We start from the raw sequence: 12,759 nt of genomic DNA, 5'->3' as shown, positions 1-12,759 counted from the left end.
GAAAATATTTACCGGAACGATATGAAATTTTCTGTGTGTATTCTTAAATATATGTACATTAAGAAAATGAAATTAAAAAAAAAATAGATTTTTTGAAAATTCTAACAGTATATAACCCCTTAAGCTGATCTCTCAAACCTACTCATCTAACATCAATCTGCTATATTCTATTATTCACAAAACAGCTCGTCTTCTGGATCAACCTTTAGACAATATTGATTATTTTTTCATTAAAGAGGTTATGTGTACCCGCTAAAATAATAATAATAGAACCTTAGACAATTTACTTTAATATCTCATACAATAGTTAAATTTAAAAAAGAAATCAAAAAATATTAATTTCTATATTTTAAAGACCTCCATATTAATTAAGTTTTCTTGCAAAAGGCGTTAGCGTTAATTAAATGATTTTATTATACATTTTGTATCAAGTAAATTTATTCGATTGAGCGCACAATGTAGTCTACACCCATTTGCACTTGATCTTTACCTTGCCCCTGCTATGTAGCGGTACTTTGTCTATAGCTGTTAGTAAATTTAATTTGATTTACCTTTCAATTTTTCAACATTTGCTGTTGATTTGCAGCGCGATTCCAACGTATAAAATATCAAACTAATTAGTTTGGCGCTTTTTCGCATGGTTGCCATCTTTGTTACGCTTTTTTTTTTGCTTCGCTGTGCTTCGTCTGATATGAAATGTTTTTTAATGTGCATCATTTAACTGTCATTTACTATAATTATCAAAAGATTTACCGCTGTATGAGCACAGTAACAAAATTAATTTATTTCAATACTCGACTTTTGGGTTCAATTAGGTGAAGGGTAAGAGGTTTGCAAATATTTTAGACGAAGATTAGGTTGTTAATTATTGTTTAAAGCATAAGTTAAGATAGTTGTTTAATAACAAGCGACAATGCAAACTAATTTCATTATTGAATTTATTATTTTAGTGAATGTGGAATTAATATCTTCTAAGTTTTGGTGATTATATTGAAGTGATTAACTTGCGGTTAGAGGGTTAAGTGGGGTTGGTGAGGGCCATCGTGAGGTTACATGTGTGTAGTTAGTTTCATTTGGACCTCAAGACGAATGGTTTCTCAATTCTACAGAAAGGATAACACATCTTTTACAATAAGGTATTACTCAACACCCTTGCTCATGAGAGAGATATATACTCATGAGATATTCCAATTTCACGCTATATCAACACACTGAAAAAGTTGTTAGGGCGAAACGTTAGATGGCGCTTGAGTACATTTGTAGTTATTAGGACCAGAATTATGAATAGTAATCCAAGAATTCAAAAATCACCTGATGCAATTAACGAAGAAGCGTTTAATAATAAATTTTCGATTATATCCCAAAAATGGGTGGACAATATTTAAACTGAAGACACCTCTACAACAGGAAGACACTATTATCTGCATATATAATAACATAGACAAACCAGTTGCCGGTACTTATCATGTTAAATTATGTGTTTACATTAATGACTTACGTCATAATTATCAATAAATATGTAAATTCAAAGAATAATAATAATAAAAAAATAAAATAAATAAATAAATGAGAAGAGAATAGTAAAGAAGCTGCCATGCATTTTTAAACAAATTTTATGAAATCATATTGCCATAAGAGACAACTCCGCCAATTGTTAACATCGAAACACACACATTTAACGCCTACTAAATGTCAAAAAGTATCGCCTCTTTTATGAAAATGCGCCAACTCATAGAGCTTCTGTCTACGAAAAAGCAAATGAAAATGCAAAAAACGAATATGCATGGATTGCTTATGTTAATCGCTGATAACCACTATGCAGACAAACTTGACATTTGATGTCAACTATTCAATAAATTAAACGATTTAGCGACTACAAGATTTACGTCATTTAAAGTTTGAGCACTTGACCAACGCGCAACGACGAGCGAGGAACGACGACAAACAAATGAATTAAAGCATTAAAATGTAAATATTTTTTTACTTTTACACTTAAGTGCATTTGTCTTTTGCGTACAAAGTAAATAAAAAATATTGTTTAGTGAGCAATAGTTTAAATAGTTGGTCCAACAAAGTAAGAATAAAAGTTTGATGAAGATCGCCTGAATGGAAGGTGGAATTCAATGTGAAGATTTACATAATTCAAAATGGTTAATATGAAATCGTGTGAGTGCTCAAGTACTCAGTTGAATGAATGAGCAAGTAACCAAGTATTCGAGATGCAAACATGATTAGAAAAACTCAGGGAATATGGAAGAAGGAGGAAGAACTCTTCAGTGACAGATATATGTGCTTCGGATTGCTTGGAAACCCTTTCGGGACGACTAGCTGACTAGATTAAGTTAGTTAAACTCCACCAGGACATAAAGGCTCTTAAATGTATTGATCTTTTAATAGATCAGTCCAGATTATACAGAAGCTGGCACAAACGGTGTATTCTTGGGGTATTTGGGAAACATGACACCCCAATCTGTATCAAATTTAGAAGTCTTCATGCCTCCCAAAAACCGAGTGGAAAGTATTTGAATGGTATCTAAATCACATACCTGGCCTGAGGCTACGTTCACAATTAATCGTGCCGTTCTAGAATATAAACAAGTAAGGAAAGGCTAATTTCGGATGCAACCGAACATTTTATACTCTCGCAATTTATTGATATATTTTTATTAAGATAACACACAATTTGACCCAATTTGAAAATCCTATAATTAGGTATATGAGAGCTAGGGGAAGTTACACTATTAGAAGAAAAATATTTCTTCTAACTTAAATTAAGATACCTGAGAGATTTACCGAAATTTTCGGTGAAAAATTACCATGGGGCACTGAATTCTTCATATTCGGTATTCGGGGCTTTGAAAAGTTATAGTCCGATTTCGACAATTTTTTCACAAGTGATTCCACAGACCATATACAGTATTTGTGTAAAGTTTTATTTTGCTATCATCATTAGTTCCTTATGTATATCTTATAAAGTGAAGGAATCAGATGGACTTCAAAACTGAGTTACATATATGAGAAGTTGTCGTGGTTGTGAACCGATTTCACCTATTTTTCACACGTGTCATCAGGGTGCCAAGAAAATATTATATACCGAATTTCATTCGAATCGGTAGAGTAGTTCCTGCCATATGGTTTTTGACCCATAAGTGGGCGAATCTGAGTGCAGCATCCTTCTGCAATTTCTTTTGTAAAATTTAGTATTTCTGACGTTTTTCGTTAGTGAGATAACCCACTTTTAGTAATCTTCAACCTAAAATTGGATTTGGGAGGTGGGCGTGGTTATTAGCCGATTTCAACTATTTTCATGGTGTGTGGTGGGTGAGAAACGACTGCAGAAAGTCGGAACCGAAGAATTTGGAGTGAATTCCAGTGAAAAATTCAATTCGTCTATTTGTGAAGACTCTTTAATAATAACAGGATTTTGAGGCCGAAGGTAGATAAAGGCAAAAAACAAAAACCAAGAAGGATACTTCCCTCCTATAAAACGATTATTTACGTTGAAAATAAAATATAATTGTTGGAACCTATCAGTGAAAAAATCATCGTAGTCTGCTTGTCGCTCAGGTAGAAGATCACAAAATAGGAAATCTGAAAAATACTATTTTTCATATCCCAACCTGAAAGACTCGATTCTATCAGCCTCTTGGGACATGAAAAGCTTATCATAAAAATGTATTAAGTTGAAATTATACAAAATTGAAGAAGGTGGGGTTGTATTGACAATAAAATTATAATCTTCAGATATTTAAGTTGTTAAAAAAATTATTTAGTTTAGGTGTAATTTCTACTGGGTATCAAATTCTATTTCTCAAAATATTGAAAAAAAGAAAAATACATGAAATTATATTAAATAGAATCCAAATTAAAACACAAATTTGGTAAAATTCGGAAAATATTATAAATTTTATCAATTAATTTGAGAAAAATTATCTTTTTAGAACTTTTTAATCGAATCAAAAGTTGAGATAAAAATGGCACACCTTAATACGCTTGAGCTGTAACCAAGAGCCTATATATACATATATATGTTATGTTGTCTTATCTATTGCTGATTCCTTGTAAAGCATTTAAGTTTCGCTTATGTTGTTGCTATTTTTCAGCTCATCGCACACACTTTGTTACTGTAGAGAAAAAATTCGAAAAACCACTCATCGAACAACTACGACTCAATGCAAACTTCAGCAAACGTACTTTAAGACAACTTACATACTTGTGCATGAACTTAAGTAAATATATGAAAAAATATATATATACATATGTATATACAATATATATAGATATATGTACATACTCATTTAATATTGAAGTATTCATTCACCCTACAACGAATGTGGCAATGTGCAAATGAGGTTTACATCTGTTGACATTTGAGGTCGCAGTCACATGCCAAAATGTGCGCTCGAACGTTAAGAAGTTGAAGTTGAAACAAGTCACTTGCGAGTGCAGAAAATGCGAAAAAAAGAATGATAATAAAAAATAAAAATCAGAAATACAAATAATAACAAATAAAGAGAATCTTCAAAAGCAAACACGTTTCGATGTATGTATGAGTGCAAAGTACAATGCAAAATATATAAATATGAAAATGGCATTGCAAAGTTTTCCGACACACACAAAATTAAAAATAAACAAAAATAAAGGAAATAAAGGGTATCGAAAATATGTATTTTAAACACGCAGCTGTTATGTTAAAATCATATAAATATCGCAGGATGTCAATTGGTGGAGTTATGAAAGCTCCACAAAGGTTTTTGAAGTTTGGAGCTATGGTTAAGGCTATGCATATAGTGGATCGAAAAGCCAAGACAGCACGAAAAGAAAGAAAGCAGCGATATTAAACTTATATTGCTTGGATATAGAAATTCCAGCAAATTCATCTACGAGGTGTGTTCAGAAAATAACGGGAATTTTCGTTTTTGAAACAAAAAAATATTTCTCTATTCATTAATGTTGTCAAAATAGTCCCTATTCCGCGCATCTTCCAATCGTCGAAACACTTCTTAAACATAAATTTTGGATAGCCTTTGGACCTTTCAACGATTTCTCATAAATCTCTTGTAAAACGATGACACTTTAAGGTTCTCTTAATTTTTGGAATAGGAAAAGGTCAAACGGAGTCATGTCTGGCGAATATGTAGGCCGTGGCATCGGTACAGTATAGTTTTTGGCCAAGAATTCACGAAGTGAAAGTTTTAACGTTTAACCTGAGCAGCAGTGTACTCCTCAACCTCTTGTAAATCTTAAAATTTGAATGTCTTTCCGATATTTTTTGAACATACCTAAGAAAGTCTCTGATAATATCGATTACATTTATCGATAGGAATTTCATCTTTTAGTCGTTTCACAGTACGTTCGATGCCAAGTGTTGGAAAGTAGTGATTGTAGAATCTTGTGATAACGGTTCTATAGTGAGAAGAAAACTTCTGATATGCAATAGCTATGTAAATCTGAACAGCATTTCGATTGTATTTGGAAATCATAAGCTATTTAAGTAAGCACAAAACCATGCGGTTCTGGATGTCATGGAGGAATACCTCTTTGGTATTGAGAATCGACGAGATTGGATTACATTTCTTCTAGCCCCTAAGTATATATAAACTTTTGTTGTATTCTTGAAGCGTTCTACTTTGCTTTTGTGATCAACGGATTTCGATTTTATCAGGCGGCATCTTAAGTTAAATAGACTCACCTCTTTACCCTGCAAATATCTCGGACTAGGAGTTAAAGCAAGGTGGAAAATGTAGAGTATAGTGGAGTGATCTAATCTTCAAGCTCTTAATTAACTGTGAGTCTGTTCAATCTTATCACTTATTAATAACTCATCCTCGAAATTCTAAGAAATAAAATCTTAGAGTTCTAAGATTACCATAACAACTTTACAAGAAAAACCTGCCGAAGAAGCAAAACGAAATTCTGCGAATCTTTAAAGATACTTGTAATTGAAGCCGGGTATGCATATAAATATAAAAAATAAAATATTCACATATTTAGATTCGTACACCCATCAAAAACCGCATTGCAATTTATGGCTGTGAAAATTGGCGACTTTGTTGTTGCACATGAACGCTAATGCACTTGGCAACCCTGAAATACACATAAACATGTTTAATTTACTTGGAAGCAACGAAAACGCCGAAAAAAACTGAAAAAAAACAATATTTTAAGCGTTAAAAATGAAATGCATCGGACGACTCGGTCCGCGGAGAACACCACACACAAAAAAATTAATATTGTCCAATCAGGTTGCTGACGCGTCGTTAGGCGCAAGACGTGTGGGAATGCAGCGCTGGTGTAACTGCGAAAAAAAGCGAGAAGAAGCTGCTCGACAGCTTCACGCATCGGTGGACGGGGCGTGGCGCGGTGCATTACCGACACCGCAATGACTTATGAACTTTACAACGCTTGGCGTTGACCACAATTTGGCCGGCAGTAACCTAAAAAACAGCACGCAACCCGCAACAACAACAGCAATAACAGAAATCTATGCAAAAAAGCATGAAAACCCATAAATACAAACATAAAATAAAGGCCACAAGCATAACCACAAAAAATCAACACCAATAACAACAACTAATAAGCGCATCTAACAACAAAAGTGCACAACAACAACGGTGCAGAACTAGCGGCAATGCAGTTTCATGTTTCAATAATTCCAAAATTGGTTGGTCGGTCGGTCGGTTGCTTGCATTATCGCAACCGATCGCATCGCAACGCATAACAGGCTGCCAACCGCCAACCGCCGACCGCAGGCCGATTGTGCATAAACTTGAGCAAATCTTCGTCGATCACGCGCCGCATCAAATGTTGGCTGATGTTATGGTCAATTGCGTTATGAGTTGTATTACAACTTGAACCGGTTGCGTTTTTCGGTGGTTTTTTTATTTTTTGTTTGTTGTTGGTTTTTGGGTGCGTGATGAGTTTTGAAAAATTTCGACAATCGGCAATAAATTATGCTAAGAAATTGGATCTCGCAAAGAGTTCAATTAAAATGTGGCGCTTACAAATTTGCTAGATGTTCTACAGAGATTCTTTAACTTTTTTCTTTGGTTGGAGGTATTTTGATTTCATAAGCATAAATAGAGCCACTCATCGGCTTGTGAAGAAATAGACGATTGGGGGTGTAAACTAAAATTTTTAAAGGAAGAGGTTGTTTTTCAACAGCCCTTAGGGTAATTTGAGAAATTTAGTATTTGAACTAATTTCAGGGTGGCCAAGTAACCGATTGCATCTTAAAAAGACTATCCTTCAAACAAATGTTTACCAGAGCTAGGTTTGTCTCTCAAATAATGATCTAACGACCCCCCAGTAAAAATAGTCTAACGAAGTTAAAACAATTGGACTATATGGTCCATTTTTATACTCTCGCAACAAAAGTTGCTAAAGAGAGTATTATAGTTTTGTTCACCTAACGGTTGTTTGTAACACCTAAAACTAAATGAGTTAGATATAGAGTCATATATACCAAAGTGATCAGGGTGACGAGTAAAGTTCAAATCCGGATGTCTGTCTTTCCGTCCGTGCAAACTGTAACTTGAGTAAAAATTGAGATATCTTAATGAAACTTGGCACACTTATTTCTTGGCACCATAGGAAGGTTAAGTTCGAAGATGGGCGGAATCGGACCGCTGCCACGCCCACAAAATGGCGATAACCAAAAACATGAAAATAAAATTTGGAACATAGGATCGCATTAGGGAGGGGCACATTTGAATGTCATATTTTTGGAAAAGTGGGCGTGACCCCGCCCCCAAATAGGTTTTTTGTATATATCTTGCAAACCAATAAAGCTATAAAACCAAACTTTCTGCAGTCGTTTCTCACCCACCACACACTATGAAAATAGTTGAAATCGGCTAATAACCACGCCCATCTCCCAAATCCAATTTTAGGTTGAAAATTACTAAAAGTGCGTTATCTCACTAACGAAAAACATCAGAAATACTAAATTTTACAAAAGAAATTGCAGAAGGATGCTGCACTCAGATTTTTTTACAAAATGGAAAATGTGCGTGGCATCGCCCACTTATGGGTCAAAAACCATATGGCAGGAACTACTCTACCGATTCGAATGAAATTCGGTATATAATATTTTCTTGGCACCCTGATGACACGTGTGAAAAATAGGTGAAATCGGTTCACAACCACGACAACTTCTCATATATGTAACTCAGTTTTGAAGTCCATCTGATTCCTTCACTTTATAAGATATACATAAGGAACTAATGATGATAGCAAAATAAAACTTTACACAAATACAGTATATGATCAGTGGCATCACTTGTGAAAAAATTGTCGAAAACGGACTATAACTTTTCAAGGCCCCAGATATCGAACATGTTGAACTCAGCGTCTAAGGTTAAATTTTAACCAAAAATATGGATAAATCTCTCAGCTAATTTAATGTAATTCAGAGGGAAATTGTTTTCTTCCAATAGTGTGTCTCTGTTCCAAAAATTATTAAAATTGGGTCACAACATCTCCTAGCTAACATATACATAATTATAGGTTTTTCAAAAATATCATCCCCTAGCTCCCATATACCTAATTATAGGTTTTTCAAAAATTCGTTGGGTTTTATTACGCATATATGTATTGGTTAATATGTGATATATCTAAGCAAAATTAAGTGAGCGTATAGTATTAAATATAGTGTCCCTTGCTGGTGAAATTGAATGAAATCGGTTCAGGAATTACCTCAGCCCTCATATCTATATATGACGATTTTCGTTATTCTATTAAACTTTATGCCGAATTTATAGGTAAATTTGTGCGTTATCTTAATAAAATTTCTTCAATAAATTGCGAGAGTATAAAATGTTCGGTTACACCCAAACTTAGCCTTTCCTTACTTGTTTATACTTTAAATTTAAATTTATTTTACTTTATTTACTTTAAAACAAACAAAAGAGCAAAAGTTCGCCCATTGCAGTAAAGGGTCCAAATTTTGTTTGATTTTGAATGTGTTCAAAAAATAACGGGAATTTTCGTTTTTTTTTTTAACATAATAAATCATTCATCTACATTAATGTTGTCACCTTCAAAATAATCACCATTCGATATCATGCACTTTTGCCTGTGATTCTTCCAATCGTCGAAATACTTCACAACTCGATCAGCAATAGCTTTTTTCTTAATAGATAGCTTAAAAACATTTTTGAAAATTGGAAATTTTGATATTCCTGTTATTTTTTGAACATACTCATATGAATTTAAATGATTTTTCACAACCACCAGAGTAATAGCTAAGAGAAATAAACCCTTTTTAAATTGATTTTCAGCAACTCTCACAGATTCTCAACAGTGAAAAAATCGAAAACCTAAAGCAAGTCTTAAGTCTTTTGTTTGCCAGCTGACTTTTGCAATGTTTTAGATGAACATACAGCGCGACAGAAGCATTAACTTGGTACTTGAAGTAGTAGACATATGTGTGTATGTACGAACGCCTTATGCATGTAAACTAAGCATTAATATAAGCAAATATATTGACATGTAAATGCATACAAGATGCGCCGCACCGCGCCGCTTAACACAACCGAGTATTTACGGCGCATTTATATACCTTTTTACTAGCTTTTTTAACAACTTTGTACACCTATTTAACATACGAGTATTTATGTTTAACGCAGTATGTAACCGAGCGGAAAATTAATTAAGTTGCAGATGTGCAACAAGTTGGTTGTTGTGAACCTTAAAGGTAGTAATCGTTAATATTGGTGTTGAAACATTACACCACACCATATAAATAGTGTGGAAAAACTGGTCAGCCGTTTGATGGATATTTTTTTTTCAATCTTTTTTGTTAACTACTTCTTACCTTTTCGCTTTGTTTTGTTTTTGTATGTGAATTTTTATGCAAACGCCCACAAGACGACGTTGTCTGTCTGTCTGTCGGTCTGCGGAAGTACATAGCATTTATATGTTTATGTATTTGTAGTTAAGTATTAAGCCGATGTGAGAGCGATAAGTCGTGGTATATGTATGTATGCTAGGTGCTTTGCCAGTGCTCATTAATTTATTGCTATTGCAAAAACAAAAGCAAAAAAGCGTGCACAAAACGATGAAATCATGTGATTAATTGTGTTGGATGGAATTAGTCGTTTTTTTATGTAAATAATTGTAAGCGCTTGTAAGATTATGAATTTATGTTTAATTATTTTTATTTAATTTATTATTTAAGTGCATCTGAGTAGCTAGAAGTTGTATGCTGAGTCGAACCCCTTTTTTCTCCTCATCTCAAAATTTTTAGATTAAACTTAATTCATGGGAATAATGCTGGAGAAGTTGACTGGAGAGTGCTAAAGCTAGTCTCAATATGTATGAGCCCATGCATTGCTAAGAGCCATAAACCCTATCTCAGAAACTTTTCGACGAATTTCTAAATTAATATTTTCTTGACACTCTGATAACACGGATAAAAAATGGTCGAAATCGGTTCATAAACACGCCTACTTTTCATATAATACAGTTTTGAAGTCCAGCTGATTCGTTCACTTTACATTATATATGTATATCAAGAAGCAATAAAGATAACGGAGCAAAACTTTACACAAACACTGTATTTGAGGTGTGGCATCCATCACTCATTGAAAAATTGTCGAAGTCGAACTGTAACTTTTCAAGGCCCCAGATGTCGGACATGAGGATCTCACTTCCAATGGATAATTTTTACTGAATATAGCGGTAAATTTTCTTAGATATTCTAAAGAAAGTCATAGGAGATGTTTTCCATGTAATAATGTGCCGCTGTATCAAAAGTAAAATCGGGTCATAACTTCCCCTAGCTCCCATATACTTAATATTACGGGTTTCAAAGGTCCGGTGAACTATATACCGTATATATCGGATAATATGTAAGATACCTTGGCAAAATTAAGCGAGCGGATATTCGAGAATATAATGTAGCTTGCTGGTAAAAATAGTTAAAATCGGTTCAGGAATAATCTCAGCCCTCAAATACCATATATGATGATTTTCGTCAATCTTTTGGACTTTATGCCGCATATATGGGTCAAATTGTGTTTTCTTATAATAAAATTGCGTAAATAAATTGCGAGAGTAGAAAATGTACGATTACACGCGAAAATATATTTAAATATTAAATAAAATATATATTCAAAAAAAAAATGTGTCTTATGTTCGGCTACACCCGAACTTAACCCTTCCTTACTTGTTTAATTTAATTTTTAATTGATATTAGTATCTATTATATATCTTGCGTCTATTTAATATTATTTCAAATTCCATTTTAAGCTCTGAAGAATAGCTTAACGGTTTATGAATTAATCTAAATTGGTCACGCATCTCAGCTTTACATTTATTATAAACCCTCTGGATATATACAATTTCTAAGAGTGATTAATAATAGTGTAAAGCCAATATAAATGTAATGAACAAATAGGGAAGTATTGATTTCGTGACAACCAATAAGATATTTCTCTCTAGAAAAATAAATTACATACTGTCCGATTATATAGAAAAAAAATGATCTGGAAGACACAGATCTTCACATACGATAAATGTTGACTAGGGTATTTAGGCACCGATTAACATTTTTGAAATAATCATAAATGAAAGGCCAAGATATCTTCAGTAGTACTTGAGTTATCTATTATGTCATAAAAGAAGCTGATGGTAAATGATGTAACGTTATAGATATTATTAGAATGTTACCTAGTAAATTTAAATCTAATAAACCGAGTAGTCTCTAATATAAGATATTTAACCTAATCCTAGGCGTTTGTACTTTTGTTCTCTTGAGACAACATGTCCGATGTTATAACAAACATCCGGATATAAATTCATTTCATCATCTTAAACACGATTATTTTAAGTTGTTAGAAACAATAGTCTCGTTACTATTTTCCTCTTGTGGAACATGGTACGAGAGTATTAAAATAAATATTGGGAAGAATTCCAAACTTTGAAAAAAACATTATTGCTAATTAAGTCCAAATACCTAAATTTTGCTTAAATGCTTATAATTAAATAAATTCTTATTGAAAAAAAAATATACAAAATAAAATAAAAAAAAATATTGAAAAAATTTGTTTTGGGTACAGAAGTAATACTAAGTGAAATGCTTGCTATTTACGAAAACAAAATTTAATAATTACAAATGTACTTAGTAAATATATGTTAATATTGTAAAAAAAAAAAAAAAAATTAAAAAATATTCGAAACCAACGTCAGCAGGTTGAGTGCAGCAACACCAAACGATGTCAAACATTAAGAATGCAGCGATTATAATTAGAAGCACATACATGCTAACATATACACCTATATATATGAAGTGTATATATAGTTACTTGTCTACTAGTATATTTCCAACTAGCTAACAACAACAATGCCGGCAATGTCAGTCAGTCGAACGAACGAACGAACGAACGAATGATGATAAACCGAAAACCACCAAAAAAGCGATGCAAGCGCCAAGTCAACAGAAAACAGCAACATTAGTTGCAAACGGCCGAACAAACAAACAAACAAACATCGAAAACAACAACAACAACAAAAGAAGTGTGACAACCCCACACACGTACTTAGATATACACGTATACAAACAAACAATCGATTGAGATGAAATAATAGCGATGATGATGATGATCACAAGCCAGCCAATACATGCACAACAACAAGTGGAAAAAAGCTCACACTAAGCACCTTACAACGCCACCGATACCACCAACTGCCTACACCAACACCAACACCCAACCGCTCACACGTCGTTCACATACTGCTGAAGAAGCGTCAGCGCCA

At 33.4% G+C, this 12,759-nt stretch overlaps 1 protein-coding gene across 2 annotated transcripts in view; it reads right to left on the bottom strand.

Moving 5' to 3' along the window:
* Positions 1-12,759, bottom strand: part of LOC105210851 (dedicator of cytokinesis protein 7) — a 65,233-nt gene that overhangs the window by 38,895 nt on the left and 13,579 nt on the right. The window lies entirely within an intron of this gene.

The sequence above is a fragment of the Zeugodacus cucurbitae genome, chromosome 3 (assembly GCF_028554725.1).
Source record: "Zeugodacus cucurbitae isolate PBARC_wt_2022May chromosome 3, idZeuCucr1.2, whole genome shotgun sequence".
In the NCBI taxonomy this organism is placed as follows: domain Eukaryota; kingdom Metazoa; phylum Arthropoda; class Insecta; order Diptera; family Tephritidae; genus Zeugodacus; species Zeugodacus cucurbitae.
This window is presented reverse-complemented; position numbering and strand designations above follow the sequence as displayed.